Genomic DNA, 17,385 nt, shown 5'->3' on the forward strand with positions numbered 1-17,385 from the left:
CGTTAATATTTTCTTTTCAAAAGCTTCAATATCCGACACCCTTGTCGCGATAGTCATCTAGGTAGGAGTGTTATTTACTTAAATAACAGTCAGGGCAGGTTGATATGAACCGCGTGAGACTGGGACTGCTCTAGGCAAATGTATCTTGGCGACACGACTCTTGTCAGAACGCGACGATTTCACTATATTCCGAAAAGATATTGCTTATATACTGAACCTACATGTCATCAGAGAGGGCAGAAAAGAGCCAGAGAAAAAAAACCAATATTGGGATTGGAAAATTTGGTATATATATCGACACGAATATGGTAAAAGGAAATATATGGTGTGAGGGCGTTACAATATTCGTCTTTGGGAAGATTACGGACATTTTTGGACATACAGGGTGTTGCTAGCTGATAGGTCTGCCATTTAAATTAATGGGGGTCGAAAATGTAACTTCTATCTCCATTTTGCCGTCTAGTTATGATTTGAGTGTTTTAGGGATGGCCCCTTAGTTAAATTAGCAGTGTCTTTCAGTTGATTAATTAAATTTAAGGGGTCATACATAAAACAACAGTGTCCTAGAACATTTTCGATTCAAAATCGCACAAAGAACAGCCTCCTTTATTTATGGCAGACTTATAAGAAACACCCTGTATATTTCGCAATATAGAATGTTATTGTAATATATTCTTGAATAACATAAGCGGTGCATGGTGAAGCCACCACCACCAGCACCGCGAGTTACTTTACATATTTTGAAATAAAATTTCTTTGACGGGTTACGACACATTTGTCATAGTATTTCCAGTTGAATGAACGCAAATTGCGTCATTTAAATTCCATTTTTATTATTTCTTTGTGTCAACTGCGAATATTTATTCGCTGTAAAGTTCAAAGGGCGCGAATAACTTCGAATTTTTTAAATTAAAAAAAAATCAATGTTTACCTATTTTAAAATACAGGGTATTTAAAAAAGGTACAGCGGGTCCTGATTACAATAATAATTTATCAAAATTGTCTGCATATTTGATTTGGCTTATAGTATTTTTATGTTCAAGAAAAAAATTATATAAGTAAGTCGTTCGATGTAGACAAACAAATTTTTACAACTTTGAAAATTCAATAAAAAGATGCTTAATAAGGGATGAACCATAAAGCTAAAAATGCTACGGGTCTGGAGTATAACGATCTTTACAGGATTAATTAATAGGGGTTCGAAGACCACACGTTGAGTAACTCAACCAAACCACTTCTAATGAACCTCTCCTCTAGTGTTACTGATACCAACTATGAAGTTTGGTCTAATTTGGTAATGAACTGCGCATACGAACGAACAAACAAACATACAAACAAACCACTTCCTAAATTATATAAATATTAAAATAATTAAAAAATTAAATATTTCTTGTGTTGAGGAAACAAAAATTAGGTCATTTCTATATTTCGTTTACTAAAAATAGGCCTAAATATTTTATTATTAATTCAACTCTTCCATATGGTTAAATGGTAAACACATAGAATTTTTAGTTAAAATTGTTGAGAAAAAATTCACGGTACCTTTTTAGATATCCAACTTTAGATGTAAAGAATAATTGGCATTTCACCCGTGGGACACATTTGCTTGGAATTGGTTGGCGAAATGAAAGCCAATACGTTGTTTTCTAACTCTTCTTATTTTCGTATGCTGGAAACATAGTTCTTTCCAGAGAGAGAGAGAGAGAGAGAGAGAAATATCTTATCTATTTTTACTAAGTCTTCCAGCAGGCCACAAAATTCTCAATTTGGGCCACGGAAAAAGGCGCGGGAAGCCTTACGTTCAATGAGTAGCGAACGCGAATTTGGGAAGAGAAAATGGGCAACACGACCCTTTATACGAAATGAGCCTTCATGGAGGAGTATTGCAGTATAGCTAACGTCACGACGCTGGACGGAGAGATGGTGAACTAACGGCTGGCTCTCCCATGCAGGCTATCGCTCCTAAAACTCGTATTTCTAAAGGCTCTGCTGTGTATGTACGCGAACAGAGCACCAACCTAGAGAACGAGATGGTATTGATTTCCAGGCCCTTACTAAAACTTTCTCTCCTAGCTCTCTCTCGATTTTAGTCTTAGTGTGTTTTCAAACTTTGGTCCTTGCTACCACGATGGTCCACCAAAGCATGAAATGGTCCATTCCAAGCTCTTAATCAGTATACCAAAAGTTCTGGAGGTACATTAATAGATTAAAAACAAGAGCATGCAACTAACCACGAAGTCAATTTCTCTTTAACTTGTCAACAGGTACGCAACCCAGTTCAATTCGAATCTGTTCGAAATTAAGATTATTATTTGCAATGAAACTCCAACTAAATAAGTGTAGTCTGAAAACCGGGATGAACTAGCTCCTCGAATAACTGTTTATCTATTCTTTTGAGAATGAACTTGACACGAATTGGATTTTGGGAAAAAAAAGGCATACAGTATTTGGAGAACCCAGATCGACTCGAACCAACATACCAGATAAAAAAAGGGGGTTGGGGGCTGGGGCTGAGAAGAAAATGATGAAATTGTACTTTATATACCTGGCCGACCATTGGAAAACGGTTTTCCGTTTCAAACCATTAAACAACAGATAGTTTGGAAAGTATATGGGCCATATCCCAAAAGCTAGAATACGAGAATATGATAGGGTCATGCATGATCTATGACGAATCAATTGCGGCGCAAAGAGAACTCGAGAACCCATCCGCCTAGTTTTAAAGTTGGGATTACTTTCTCTATATCATGAAGTTCGAATTGACCAATCACGCAGTCGTTTCAAGTTTCGAGATGTATTTATGAATTTAAAAATGGTTCAAGGGAAAATGAAATGGATAAAAAAATTGTAATCGACTTAAGTTGATGAAAGAAAGAACATCAAAGATAATTTTGTAACGGACACGGAATTTTTATAAATGCGCTTGCTATTAGTTGAAAGCGTCACGTGGTGTTGCAGGTCTCTAATTGATCAAAAATTTTAATTTAGGCTTAGAAACTGAACTTTTGAAACTCTTTTATAAAATGAACGGAACCATTTGTTAACCCTAAACTATCAATGAAAATGTGTAATGACCGGGCGTTTCTCAATGTTAATTTCTTATTTCCAATTGCTCAAATAGCGGGTACTTGAATATGCACTCGAGATCACCTCTCTCGCGACAATTCCTTGTCCTCGAAAAGTTACGTTCGCGTAAAATGGATCTTGAAAGAAAAGACCGACAGCTTCATTAGGCACATAAGACAACCAACCACCAGCACCACCACCACCACACTTCGATGGATGGAGAGTCGGAGGAAAGTGAAAGGGTATGTTATAGAAACGTAAACACTCTCTCTTGGAAAGTAGAGAAACCAAGCGATGAACCTCTCGGCTCTCGCCTACGCTTTCCTCTGTTGAAAATGCTTTTGAGCGTGCGTCCTTTGTAGCCAGCACTCTCTTTCTCTCCCCGCGGAGCTTCTCCTCTCGCTAGAGCACGGCTACTTCCGAGATAAGAGAAAATTTTTGTCACGGTGCATCGCGTCTGCGGTAAATTTTGATTCTTCCAGCTTAAGTACGAGCTGAATGTATAAAACAAACTATACCTTAACCGCTTGCTCTCTAAGAAAATACAGATTTTACGTTCTTTAATTCTAATTAAGAAAGGCAAAAATTTTCATACTTATAAACGTTGCATAGGCCACAAACACCACTTAGGAGAAGCCAGCATTCAGGGGCATTTGGTCCCATGTATTTCTTACCAGCGCCTATAGAAATGTTTTACCCGCAACACACCACTGTTCAGGGAGAAGCCTACGCGCAGGGGTAATCTCTAAGAAAATACTGATTTATAGTAAAAATTATTTACCTTCTTTAATTCTAATTAAGAAAGGCAAAAATTTTCATACTTATAAACGTTGCACAGGCCACAAGCACCACTTAGGAGAAGCCAGCATTCAGGGGCAATTGGTCCCATGTATTTCTTACCAGCGCCTGTAGAAATGTTTTACCCGCAACACACCACTGTTCAGGGAGAAGCTTACGCGCAGGGGCTGAAAGAATAACATTGATTGTGCACAAATCTTTTTCAATATAATTAATAATTTCTTGTTGCAGTAGAATAAGGATTAAAATGAGGAGAACTCTGTCTTTCTATAAATTTGATAATTACTTCTGTTCTGATTATTTTAACCCCAAATATTTGAAATATTTACAAAGAATATAACTAGGGCTATCCCATACTCAAAGGATTTTCCTGAATGTCTAAAAAAAAGAACACGTATATCTCTCCAAAGTGGATACGGCAACTGTTATAACAATATAAGACCTATTTCTGAGTGCAGAAAGCGCGTTTTGTAGCGTTGGAATCGTTGACTGAAAAGGACACTTCCGGGCGAGAAGATATTGATTAAAACCTTGTGTATCCCTGACAGTTTGACTAAAGGAGTCAGGAGAAATGTGACATATCTGGAATAACCCCACGAAAGGAGCTATAAACGCCGAAATACTTCAACAAATAAAAAAACTAAAAGGGTAAAATAAAATTGTAAAAACTCGTGAAAAAAGAAAAAATAATAAAAATATCTAAAAGCCTCAATAAATTTGAAAACGTTTCCTTTCTTAAAGGATACGTGAATAACAAAAGAGATGCTTAGTAAGCTATGCAAATAATTTCAAAATTACGCTCAATTGTGTACTAATTACTATCGAAAGAAATAGTATATGATTCGTTATCAATAACGCAATATATGAAGAGCAATTCTACTACTAAATTTTAAAATAATTTAGTATTTTTTTATCTAATTCTTTTTCAATTCACTATACCTTTAAACATTGCACGCTCCATAAAATAGCGCTTCACAAATAGGATTTCTATTCTTCCCCCTTTTTTTTGTAGCCGCATTCTCTTTTTTCTTTCTACATTTTCTCAAATGTTTTCAACCAACTCTAGACTATTGTTTAAAGCGCTGAGAATGGGCTCGACAGAGCTTTCTTTTCATGGAACTATTTTTTGGTCAAAAAATACGGGAATACGGATTTTCAACGATTTCTTCTTTTTATATATCCACCCAATCTTTTGTCACACCAGCACTGTTTTTAAATGTACAGAAGGGCCCGATTATATTTGAATCATATTTCTAAAATATTGCCCTATTCACTCCACAATGGTTACGTATGTTTTAAAAAAAATAAATATATATATATAATAACGTTTTAAGAAACGTTTTGTGTTTTTCATATTTGAAAATTGGATGGACACTAGGCGTCACCATTTCAAATATAATCCTATGGGACGAGAAACAATCTTTTTAAAACTTTAGGCGAGTTTCAGCGCCACATTTGAGATATATTTGAAGTATAGGTAAGATAAAGTTAGCAAGCACTTACAGCACATATGGCAGTGTATTTTATAAATGTACTGATATGGAATTCTCACTAATAAATTGAATAGAAGTGGTTCAGAAATGGGAGAGATTTCTAGATAAACGTGACGTACGCAGTTTCATTTCTTTATTTACTCTAAACTTTTTATGAATATGATAACATGTACAGAGTGTTTCAGATAAGTCTGCCATAAATTGAAGGGTGAAACCGAGTGGAAAATAAAGCGTATGACTATTTCCTTTTTTAGGGGCCAATCAATGTCCTCTCCTCCTCTTAGTTTGACCCTAAGAACACGCCCCTTTTTATGTTAGACTTATCAGAAAAACCCTGCATATTGAAACTAAAAGTAAACAATATGGGGGGATATAATATTCATTTTCTAGCCAGTACGTCAACATCGTTCAAGTTTCAAACTTGACCCACCTTAAACACACAATGCAGATGGGAGTTTCTCCGTATTAACGAGGATTTAAATGTAGCCCTGCCCAGCCATTAGATAATATAAACAGACATTAAGTGCGGGCGCATATTCCATGACCTTCTCCCCCCTAATTGCGCTTGACTGTCAAAACTCCGTGCAAAGTACAACATTGAAGTCGTGTCTCCCCCAAACAATCATCAAGCTTTTATCTATCTACGACAGTGGTGCATGAACGAGGGGAAAGATACTATTAAAGGAAATTCAAGGGATATGCAGGGTGTTTTAGATAAGTCTCCCATAAATTATAGTTCAAACTGAGTGGAATTTGCCAAAGCCCATGTAGTCTACAACATTTAAATACGGAGATATGTGTTCCCAAATATTGATTGTCCCCTAAAACAAAATAATAAATTTAGGGTTATGATGCATGGACTTTTTATTTACAGACGATATGTCCTGGTTGAAAAGCAATATACGAAGCGGCACGTAGCTGTCCCCTCGATTCTACACTACAATCCAGAGTTGCGCGGCCAGCCTAATACAACACGAACTGTTTATACAAACAAACTCAATCTAAAGGGTTGGAAGGGAGCTCGGGGCCAATTTCTACGTCGTTTCCGTTGCACCCACCTCTAAGTATCCTGGCTAGAGGCTATTTTTTCCGAGCCAGAGACTAATCTATAGCCCTGATAGGAAATGGAAGGCTTCTTGATAAAAAAAACCCTCCAATATAAACAGGGTCGCCAGTTCTTACTTTTCTTTAGAAACTAGCCAAACGATTTTAAGAATAGCCCAAAATAGTAGGGTTTTCAAAAACAATGCATTTGAGTTTTAACCATAATAACGGATTTAATTACATTGAACTTTAATTTTTAATTATAGTTAACTCAATTAATTAAGAAATAAAGCTGAAACCCTTCATTACTCTACTATCCGCAGTTGGTGGTAGCGAACCGTACCATCCAAATATAAAAAAGTAGCCAAATGGGCTAGAAATAGCCCAAGATGGGCAACCTTAAAAAAACGGGTCCTTGAAATGTAGACACTTCTTGAAGACGTAAAAAGTATTGACAAAACGCTGGAAGCATTTAGCTGTTTCACCCGGTTAGGTAAACAAGAGTTGAGTAAAGTCAATAATGGAAAACTTTCAGGGACTAGTTTAAAAGATGGGCGAGAAGGTCCTCTTCAAAATTCCCAACGATCTTTATAAATCTTGGCTTCTCTTTTTCTTAGCTCCTTTTCCCACAAAAAATAAGAGAACTTCTTATAGAGGAAAGAAAGAACGCGAGGAGGAAGTTAAAGAAAAAAAATTGTCAAGACTTAGAAACGATTTTCAAGCACGCAAGTTACTATCTCGAATTTTTGCCTCGCAAGAGAATTTTTTTATTACATGCGAATTTGCTATTACTATATGCCTATAGTTCCTTATTCATTACAGACGTATGGTTGTGTAACTTATAGCTTAATACATTATCTCGTCAAAAGGACACTAGATAAAGTCAAAAAAGTTCGCTGAATGAGCAATTCTTCTTTTCTTTTATTTCAAATATTATCATGGAAGAGAATTCAATAAAAAAAATCTATTTTTGGTTCATCCTTTGTAGCTAATCTGCCATTATGAAGAAAATTGGAGTTCAGTGTAAATAGGGAACATTGTCTTACTTATGGATTTCAAGGTATCTTGAAGAATGGTTTATAATTTTTTTATTATAGTATAAGTTCATTGTATTTTTTGGGATATATTGGCTAGAATACTGCAAACTGACCACGTCTTGAGCCTAACCAAACATAACCGAAACCTGCAGAGAGTTTTGATATTTTGGTGAAATCCGGATAAGTGAACTCTCAGGTGTTAAATTTATTTACATTTAAATATTGTGAGCCATATACGTTTGTTCTAAGTTTCAGGGTGTATTATTGACTAAGCCTTAGGGAAGGTCTTTAAAAGGATATTAAGCTTAACGTCTCTAGGCGTCTAGACGCCTACGTTCAGAGTATTGACTGCTTTCAAGGTTATTTAATTAGTTACAAATTATATCGCGCCGCGTTGTCCCTAGCTCTTCTCTACTAATGTTTAGAGAGACTCGCGTGTTAAACGGTTATGGAAAATATATGCTAAGTGCACCAGCAATTCAAGGACGGTATTGCCAACATGGTCTGCGTAAAGTTAGGGTACATGCATGGAACATGGACTTACCATTTACCACATTACGCTAAATATGATTTGTCCATACCACATCTTACACTACCAAAGCATTGGTGTACTTCGTCGAAAAGCGAATGTATTCGTTACGCTTTTTTTGATAATTGTTTTCACAACACGTGCTTTGCGCACACATTAGGCCTAAATTCATTAAGCCTTTGTTTCTGAATTTTGAGATTCCACGCGCTTTGGCAATAGCTCAATATATAAACGGAAACCCACGTGACCAGAGGGAACCAAATTAACCCCCTTTCTCAAACTATGGGAGTCAAGGCTCGCGGTGTAAAATACTTTCCCCCTCCCACGATACTACTCCATTTCTACTCCTCCCTGTCATGACGAATAAACAATTCCATTTTCTATTCCACACTGGCTACAAAATAAAATAAGAAAGCGGGTTTTCACGTGCTAAAAAACCTGTAAATTAATTATGAAAACAGAAAGAAAATTAGCCTGGAGGATTGCATTATGGATATCTTCATCAAAAATAACCTTATAGGAACTTGGAGGGCGCGAGGTTCGTTGGTTGGTAAATTTTTTATTCGGCCAAGAAGAGTTTTGTTCCATAAACGAAGAAGAAGAACTAAAGAAGTAGCGAGGTTAACTGGAGGCGAAGGTAAGTATGGATTGGTGAGAAAGTAGCTATCTTTTTGAATGATATAAAGAAGAAGGTGAATGAACTAAGGGAGGGAAACCGAAAAGAAAAGAGCTACGCTTCGAGAAGAAGGGGAAAATAGTGGTGCTGGTGCTGGAAGAAGGGGTCGCCCTCTTTTTGGAAAAAGTGGAAAGAAAGGGCAATAGCAATCCGATTAAGCCTTCGCGTTTCCTCTTTCTGCCTCCGCTTCGTCTCTCCCTCGGCCCCCTTACCCCCCCCCACTTTCTAAGGAATATATATTTTCAAACCAAGAATATTTAACTTATCTCCTGAATATTAAATTGTACCTCATTCTGCTCCAGAAATAGCCCCCTGAACTCAATATATATTAAAGAAAAGGTTAGGTTGGAAAAATTCTACAAAAGAATCGAATATGGACAACTCAAGGGAATGTTAAAGTAATTGTCAATTAGGCAAATAAATACCACCATAACTAGATTTAGTCTCGTGTATTGCGACGTCACCATCTCAACCAACACTCAGGTAGTAACTAAATAAATTCCAGGTGGAAATATAGCTAGACGCGGACGTCTTCCTGAGGGTAGCGCTCCAGAAATCTAGGCCGCCATCGATCTGTCTTATCCTCAAAGCCTATAGCAACCTCCATCCACCCCATCATTTTCTCTCTCTCTCTCTCTCTCTAGTCTTCTCCGGGGTTCCAAACCCTCTCTCTTTCTACCAATCCCCCTTTTACATAGACCAAACATATGAAACCCTGTTGAACATATTCATCTGGTAAATGAAATTCTTCGCTGTTCACCTAGGCCTCTATTCCGCTATACCAAAAAGAACCCCATCGACAACCTGAGAACACTGGGCTACGTGGTAACGTGATCTCCGGATTAATCCCTACATTATTCTAGGTTGGTACAGAGCCGTCATAGCATGGACTCACATAACAAACCACTCAGTGCAAATGGAAACCGAAGGCAAAGGGATGGATATTCCTACGTTCTCAGTTATTATATGGGTTCTTGGCTATACTAGGTTCAGTTTCCAAGAATCCAGAAACTTGCTCCTTTCTATCCAGATAGGTTAGCTCCTATTTTTCCAAGGCTAAACTACTTACTATCTTCAATAAAATAGGCAAGGTGTAGGTGGGCAGTGGCGCGAAAAAGAGATACTGGTACAACTAGTACAAGGTTTGTTTGTACCGTGTTAAAAGTGTTGATAGTTCTTTGCTAGATAGAGCAACAAAGTATTTTTCCCAACCGCAACTAAACATGTTTACACTGTTGACGTTGAATTATACTTCACCTTCATGTAAGTGAATGAACTGAATATACAGGGTGTTTCTGATAAGTATGCCATAAATTCAGGGGGGATGTTGTTTCTGCAATTTTGAGTCGAAAATATAACTTCTATTCTAATGACATTATGCCGTCTGCGGGCCACTGAGGTGTGAGTATGTCATAATTTCGAGAAATAATCCGTTTTCTCAACCTTCTGAGGCTTTCGCAAGGATGTCACTAAAGTTGACTTGAAGTACGAGTTGTAGATAGATGGTCGATTTAACTAGATTTTTTTTGTCTTTCTGGCCGAACGCGAGCTTAATTTCCCTTTGTCCTATAGGTTGAACCTGGGCCGGGTTGTGATTGCATCGGTGCATGCTGTATCGGGGAAATAATTGATTCGTGCGGTGGTCGCTTTCTCGCCCGCATAATTGTAATTGGCTCAAAATTAATGTGTCTCGGTCTAGTGGCTCGTTAATGGGTGGATTTACGTGAAGTAGGGAAAAACCCCATAAACCCCTCTACTTGTCTGGTCAATCAGGAACCACGAATTCAGCGTTTTTATCGGTAACAGAATAAGATTAACCAAAGATTATCAATGGATTTGTTGCTATCCTGTGACGTTCATAATCTACATAGTCTTGAATCACTAATTCTGGAAACAGATACTAACCTCTCTTAAAGAGTAAAATGTACTAAAACCGAAGTAAGACACACTGTTCCATCTCAAACTAGAAATACACAACGCTATGATAGAAACTGAATTTCCTATTCAACCTCTATTACATCATTTGATAACTTCGTATTATTCTACTCGTAAAATGCCATACCTCTAACTCCGGTAACTGCTCTCACCTCAGTTCTTAACCCTTTTCCTCTTATAGTTTGCCCTAAACTATAGCTGTCACTTGACAATTTCCAAGAGAAAGGTTGAATGGAATTGCACGACCCTTTAACGTCGTTTTTACTACAATAATACTGATCGAAGGATAGCCAATGGCGATTTATCTTACCGTGGTAAGGACACGATCTCATCCAATAGAAAAGACAACCCACGCTAAATCTAAACATTGCCTACGGGTAGATAAACACGTCATAATGCGCTTGTATAAACTAAAATAAAAATAAAAGAATTTTCCTTTTGTTAAGTAATATTGTCGTATGATTTGGAACCCGCCAAAGAATAGGCCTAAGTTGATCTTCTTTAACTTTATTTTCTTTATACTTTACGTAATAAGAAATCTAAGATGCACTCGCTATAACTATATAAAAGCCTTCAATCCAATCAATTTGAGTAAAACACAAGCAAGAATCAAGCTAACACCAGCAACGACCGAGAAAATGTACGTATAAAAAAATTATACGGAAATAAAAAGTGTTCTAATGCTCTCTTTGTTCGTTAAGACTAGAAGCGAGTTCTTCTTCGTGGGCGCGAGACCGAAGCCTATATAGCTCTTTCTTTTTCTCTCTATTTCGTTAGATTTCTTACTGGGAGGGAATCTCCTAACGGATCTTTGTTAATCTTGTTTGAGGACGGGAACCGGAGCTAGAATGAAATTTAAGATTTGCCTGGCCTGGGCGCAACATAAAAAGTACTTAGAGTGACGTGCAACGCGAGTGGGCTAGACAATAAGTGGATTTGGTGTGTGTGCCTTTTTTTGCACTCGCGCTTTAGCCCTCCACCACCACCACCGACAGGCCTAAAACTTGAACGAAGTATAATGGAACAGAATCATATAAGTGGAACTTGAAATGACGCGGCAATTAGTTCCTTAAGGATCTCTACCTGGGTCTTTTTTCAAATTATTTCGTTACGTAGGGGCGTGGGCACAAACTATATTCTAAAGTAGTAGCGTTACTATTTCCTGGAGTAGTGATTGGGCAATGACACGTGACAGTATGAGTGGAACGACTCGGCGGATACCCATTCTAAATGCACTGAGGTCTGAGGATGCTACGAAACTCACGCATGCCCATTAGAGCTCTTTTGTATATCCCTGGAAGGAACAACTAAATTCATATGGTCTTATTTGTGCACTTAACATGTATATCAGGTCACTAGACCTTCCAGAAAAGGTACACTCCTATGAGGGTTTCAAAGGGTTTTTAGAGCGGTCAGAGTCTAAGGATAGTCGGAGACGTCGCAGGATAGTACTGTCCATTATACATTGTCCAAGGTTGCCTCTCGGTTAGCTCTTCTTTTCTCTTTTTTCTCGGTTCCCGACTTCATAAAAACACACACCCGAACTCTGGATGAGTTTATCCCCGTACTACCATAGGCCTAGAGGCTAGCTTTGGTCGTAAAGGCGGAAATCCTATTCGCTACGCTCCTGTTTTTCAAAAGTAGTGAAAAGAGGCCTTGGCCAGCCTGAAACTATAGGCATACGGTCTTCTTTTTTTTTTCAACTCTCTTTCAGCCTTTCACTCTGTAGGCATAGTTCTCTTCATCCTCGGGCTTCCTTATCTAATGCAATAGCAGTTTTGGACATGTTGGCTCGGCCGTTTGAAAGCAACACTTCCTGAGAGAGTGCGGGAACAGAAATAGATCTTCTCTCATCGTTTACTGAAGTTTTAGACGACTTAATCTACCGCGAGTCTGGAGAAAGGGAAGCGTTATACTGTCTTAGTGCAATTTAAGACATGGACGGGAGACTATAGACTGTTTAATTTCCAGTAGCGCGGCTCTCGAATCCTCTGGATTTAAGGAAGGACTTAGTTCAGCCACTTCAATTGGTCACTTTATTTCGCACCGAGGTTCTAACTGTCGCGGGTGTAGCTGCAAGAAAGTAATTTTGACCCAACTGTCTAATAATCAAAGCCCAGCCCAAACCGAATAACCCTGAAAGCTGAAATTTTGCCTGGATATTACTCTTAAGTAGTAGATACTCCCTAAGAAAATATCTTCGAAAATGGCGGACAGAAATACAACCTTATCCTTAGCTATAATAACTGGATCGTACATGTACATTTTAGGCTTAACCGGCGTACCTTTTCCGTGCAAGGCTTAAGCCTCGTCTATCTACATGTCGTTAGCGTTTTCTAAATCCGTTAGGCCTAGCTATACATACTTTTAACTAGTAACCTACAAAGGTAATGTACTATTCTATGGCTTCTTCGTCTCCAAAGAGCATAGGCCTACGTGATTCTTCACTAATCTGCACTGAAAAACCCAAAATATTCTCAATTAAGCCAAAGTCAGGCGCCATTGTGGCTACATAAAATACGAGAATGTATATGATAGAGACTAAATCCGGGCATTAGTCCGATTCTTCACGTACGGTTTTTCCGTAATTTGCATATACTATATAAGCCAAGGGATCTAATACGTTGCCTTCACCAGTGCACCACCACTCTCATTTTGAAAAGTCCCCCATATACTTTTTATTCTTTCTATTTCATATCTTTTGGCGCAGAAAACTAGCAAGATTTAAGACGATTCAAAGCCCATGCTTATAAAACTTTCTAGAAAAAAGCATAGGGATGGATTATGAGGAAGACGAGGAGCCGTAGCAGCGACACCAAATAAAAAAAACCCGGTTTTTTATCTCCCTCAAAGAATAAATCCACTAAAACTTGAGACGAGTCTATTTCGAAGGTATATGAAAGACAAAGAAGGGAACGATATATAAGGGGGCTAAGACTCCTGAGTTTTTTGAGTGATTTTTTATCCTTAGGTGCATCTTAAGGTATCCTTTACTAAGAATTGTTTTCGTTCCACCGTTGTATTTTGGTAAGAAACGTTTTAACAGCTTAACCACTATATAAAAATATCCAGGGACAATAGAGTCGCCTTGAACAAAAACAACACTACATTATGTCTAGGATTTTGATTTTAAATTTGTAAGCAATAAGTACTTTGAAAACTGATCCTTAGTTCTAAATGATTAAGTAATTGTTAAGGGACTTTCCACAATAAAGACAGGACAAAATAAGAATAAAATTTTGAAAGTAGGAACCAAAACGGGACCACTTCGCACTGGTAAAACAAAATGGCATCATTAAAATGTCAAAAACTGATATATTTTAAGAATTAAGTAAAGTTAAAAACACTATTTAACTCTTTTTTTTTCTATTTTCAATTAAATGGCAAGATATTTCGGGCTTTCGTTTGCTAATATTTTTGTTTAGAATAACGAGTTTTCGTTACTTCTTTGTGGAAACAATTATTCTAGATATCTCCCCTTGTCTATAACTACTAGATAAATGATTTTTCATCTGAGATTTTTTGAAAATAGTGCGATTTCACGACAAAATACCAATTTTAGAGTAGATTAACGACTACGCAGGAAAATATCCCTACTTTTAGGGACCTGGTGGGAGCCCTTAAAATGCCAAAGAAACATAACATACGGACACGTTGTTATTCCATGGTATATTTTCTGTAACATTAAAAGAAATTTTCTTCCATAACAAGAGAACAAGTCGAAAAAACGCCCATACCATATATTTCTATATAAAAAACATAATATTACTCGTATACCTATTTTTCTCTCTGTTAAAAACTGAAAACATGACTGCAGCTGTCGTGTATCTCAAAAAAAGTAAAAGTTCTTGTCAAAGCATTTTGTAACAGATTGTCCAGTTTCGGGTAACGTTATAGTTAGGCCCCTTTTTGGATACAGTTGTGCGGTTTGAAATTTTTCTAAAAGTTTTCTTCCCCCCCCCCTCTCTCCAATAAATTGTCTAGCCGATAATAATGGGGAAACTTAAAACCGAGTTTACTATAGAAACAAGAGTTTTTGAAACATTATTTTAAAACAAGACACGCTCTAAAACTTGTTACAGTGTTGGTACTATACTTTAGTCAACAATTCCCCCCCCCCCCCGAAATTTCCAATTTTTTACAAACCCTGATTATATAGAGTTAAACTAATAGGTCATACAAAAACGTTACATCAAAACAAGAAATTGAAGTTTTTGGACTAAAAACGTCTATAATATAACAGAATAGTCACTCAAAATTCGACTGTCTAGTTTCTTGGGCACACTGCTTTAGTTACCCTAACTTTGCAAAATATCAAAACGTGGCAAGCTAATGTCAACCTGTCTCCCATATTGAAATGCAAAATAAATTAAATCCCAACACCGTATATTTGTATTGGAAGCTATCAGTAACGGGAAACTCTTGACAGTTGTCAAATATAGCGCCTAAGATGGTAAAGAGCCCATCATCGACTTAACTAATAAGGGATTGAAAAAAAAACGTTCTTATACTGGGGGAAAAGTATTTCCCGAAGGCAAAAAAGCTTACGACGTTTCCTTAGTAATGGAAAAGTCATGCTTTTTTCCCGAACAAAATAGGATTTCTTCATCTTAGTTGCAGCACGTGCCACTTCTCAAAAGTTGCCTAAATAAAGACGGGCACATACTTTTAAGACCCATTAGGAAAGGATTTAGAAGACGCGGGAAAATTTTCCCTTCAAGCACTCACGCGCCAAATAACCTTTTAAAGGACTTTATTTTTCCTCGCGCCATAGAAAAAAAATTGTCACGTGCGTGTGACTGTGGGGAGGATAAGATATTGACGTCAGAAAAACAATTTAGCCTAGGACTTATAAAAAACTTTGGTAGTGAATTTAATAGCGAGTGGACGGACCTAGGCCCTATCAACCAATTTATTAGTACTTAATTTTTGAAACTCCTTTGAACTAGTCCTATATAAATTAATAAGGTTTCCATATAATTTAAACTCAAATCTTTGCTTATTCTACGAACGAATATAAATAAAATTTAAAACCGATTTATTTTCCTATATGGGCTTAACCTTTTAATTTAATTTAGTTTTTAATTTTGTGTTGGCTTATATTTCGTATATTTATACATACTCATGGATACACATACCTCTGATACCGTAAAATGTGATTATATTATCAATTTAGAGAAAATTTCTTATCAAACGACAAAGTTTCCAAATAATTTTCAAAATTTTTTTTGTCGCGTGAAGTTTCATCTATGGATTCTAACACGGTTAAACTTTTTCTATTACCGGTGCACAGTTTTTTGATAGGTATTCCATATATTTTTATCTTTCTTATACGATAAGCTTCGCAAGTTTTAAAACTCTAATGGTCCTTCCTGAACCAAGGCTTCATTTTTATCAGAAAACTTTTCCCATGTAGACTTTAGCCAATATCTCGATCAGAAAAATTTCCAAAAAAAAAAAATTACTTGAGGTCTAATGTATACACCAAAATGATATATATGCCTAGAAAGTGTCAAAAAGTTTTATAAAGTGCATGTTACCACATTAATGAATGGACACTAAAAATTTAACAAACCACTTAAAGTATAAAACTCATGAAAATTTTTGGATAATTCCGCATTTTGGAAAAGCCTATATTAACTCCTAAAATTGAAACGTATAGTTGATGTAACAATTAGGCCTGGTAGTAATGGGTGTAGTTTACAAATACGGGGTTTCTATAAGCATTAACAAACATTGGAAAATTGATCATTAGCATTACAATCAAGGCTTCGATCACGCTCTCCTAAACAAATTTCGAATAGTAGAAATAGGGCGGGGCTTATTTGAAGTTAAAATTAATAACTAAAAAGGGTACACGCGATTATCACGCGAGACTGAACAAGACACGCCCATTTTAAAGGGATATTGTGAATGTTTTAAATTTAAATACAGTCCTGAGTCAGCAAGATAAGTATTGAAAAATTAATTTTTGACGTTATAATAAAAATTAGTGTAATAAGACGAATATTGTGTGTGAATTGTCTACACATTATTTAAATTGAAAGCAATTCTTACCATCGCATCAAAGAAATATAGAACAAATGACCTTTAACCTTAATTATTACGCCACGTATTTCTAAGGATATGTTCGATTGTTTATTCAAGTGAAACATTTATACCTTTATAAATTATGAAATAAATTAAAATTACTTAGCATATAAATGACATTCCAGTTCCTCTTTAAATTATTAGCAATTATATATGCATGGTTAATACGGTGCGGTCTTTTGGTGGTTCGGTTTGTCCGTTGTACTAAGGAAGGATTAAGGGGAGGAGTACATGAGCTCCTGGGTTATTAAATAGAAGAGGAATGCGTAATAATAACAAGCCTAATCAATATTAATAGAAGCACTAATTTCCATATAAAATTTGTAAACTGGTCTGCATTCCGCTTCCCCCCCCAATCCACTTCCTTCTCAGGCTAGATAACCAGGCGTTTGCTCAACTGTGAAATATGAGCCGCGTCGCTTTATACCTAGCGCCCCCTCTATCTATATAGTGTAACACAAAACGCCTACTAAACTACTATAACCAGGAGGCTTCCAGCTAATGTTTTCAAAGACTATATAAATTTGTACACTGCACCTCGTCGTGCATTCTCCCTCTTTTTCCATGGATCCACGCGCACCTCGTCAAAAATTCCGCCCCTATATCTACGAATTCACGCGCACCTAGTAGTAAATTCCCCCCACTTTCCACGGATCCACGCGCACCTCCTAGTAAATTCCCCCCTCTTTCCACGAATCCACGCGCGCCTTGTCGTAA

At 37.0% G+C, this 17,385-nt stretch overlaps 1 protein-coding gene across 11 annotated transcripts in view; it reads right to left on the reverse strand.

Moving 5' to 3' along the window:
- LOC149650696 (protein O-mannosyl-transferase Tmtc3-like) overlaps positions 1-17,385 on the reverse strand; it is a 53,636-nt gene that overhangs the window by 20,342 nt on the left and 15,909 nt on the right. For 3 of the 11 annotated variants that reach the window (XM_089847296.1, XM_089847300.1, XM_089847297.1), the window contains exon 1: positions 1,543-17,356. The exons of 2 other annotated variants lie outside the window; for them this stretch is intronic. The gene's annotated coding sequence lies outside the window, so the exon portion shown is untranslated. Of the gene's footprint in view, positions 1-1,542; positions 17,359-17,385 lie in introns of those variants that run through there. 6 more of the 11 variants (XM_089847301.1, XM_089847299.1, XM_089847302.1 and 3 more) reach the window with 6 other exon arrangements.

The sequence above is a fragment of the Phalangium opilio genome, unplaced genomic scaffold, assembly GCF_054372755.1.
Source record: "Phalangium opilio isolate 3A_F unplaced genomic scaffold, DU_Popi_V2 ptg000082l_1, whole genome shotgun sequence".
NCBI classification, from domain to species: Eukaryota; Metazoa; Arthropoda; class Arachnida; order Opiliones; family Phalangiidae; genus Phalangium; species Phalangium opilio.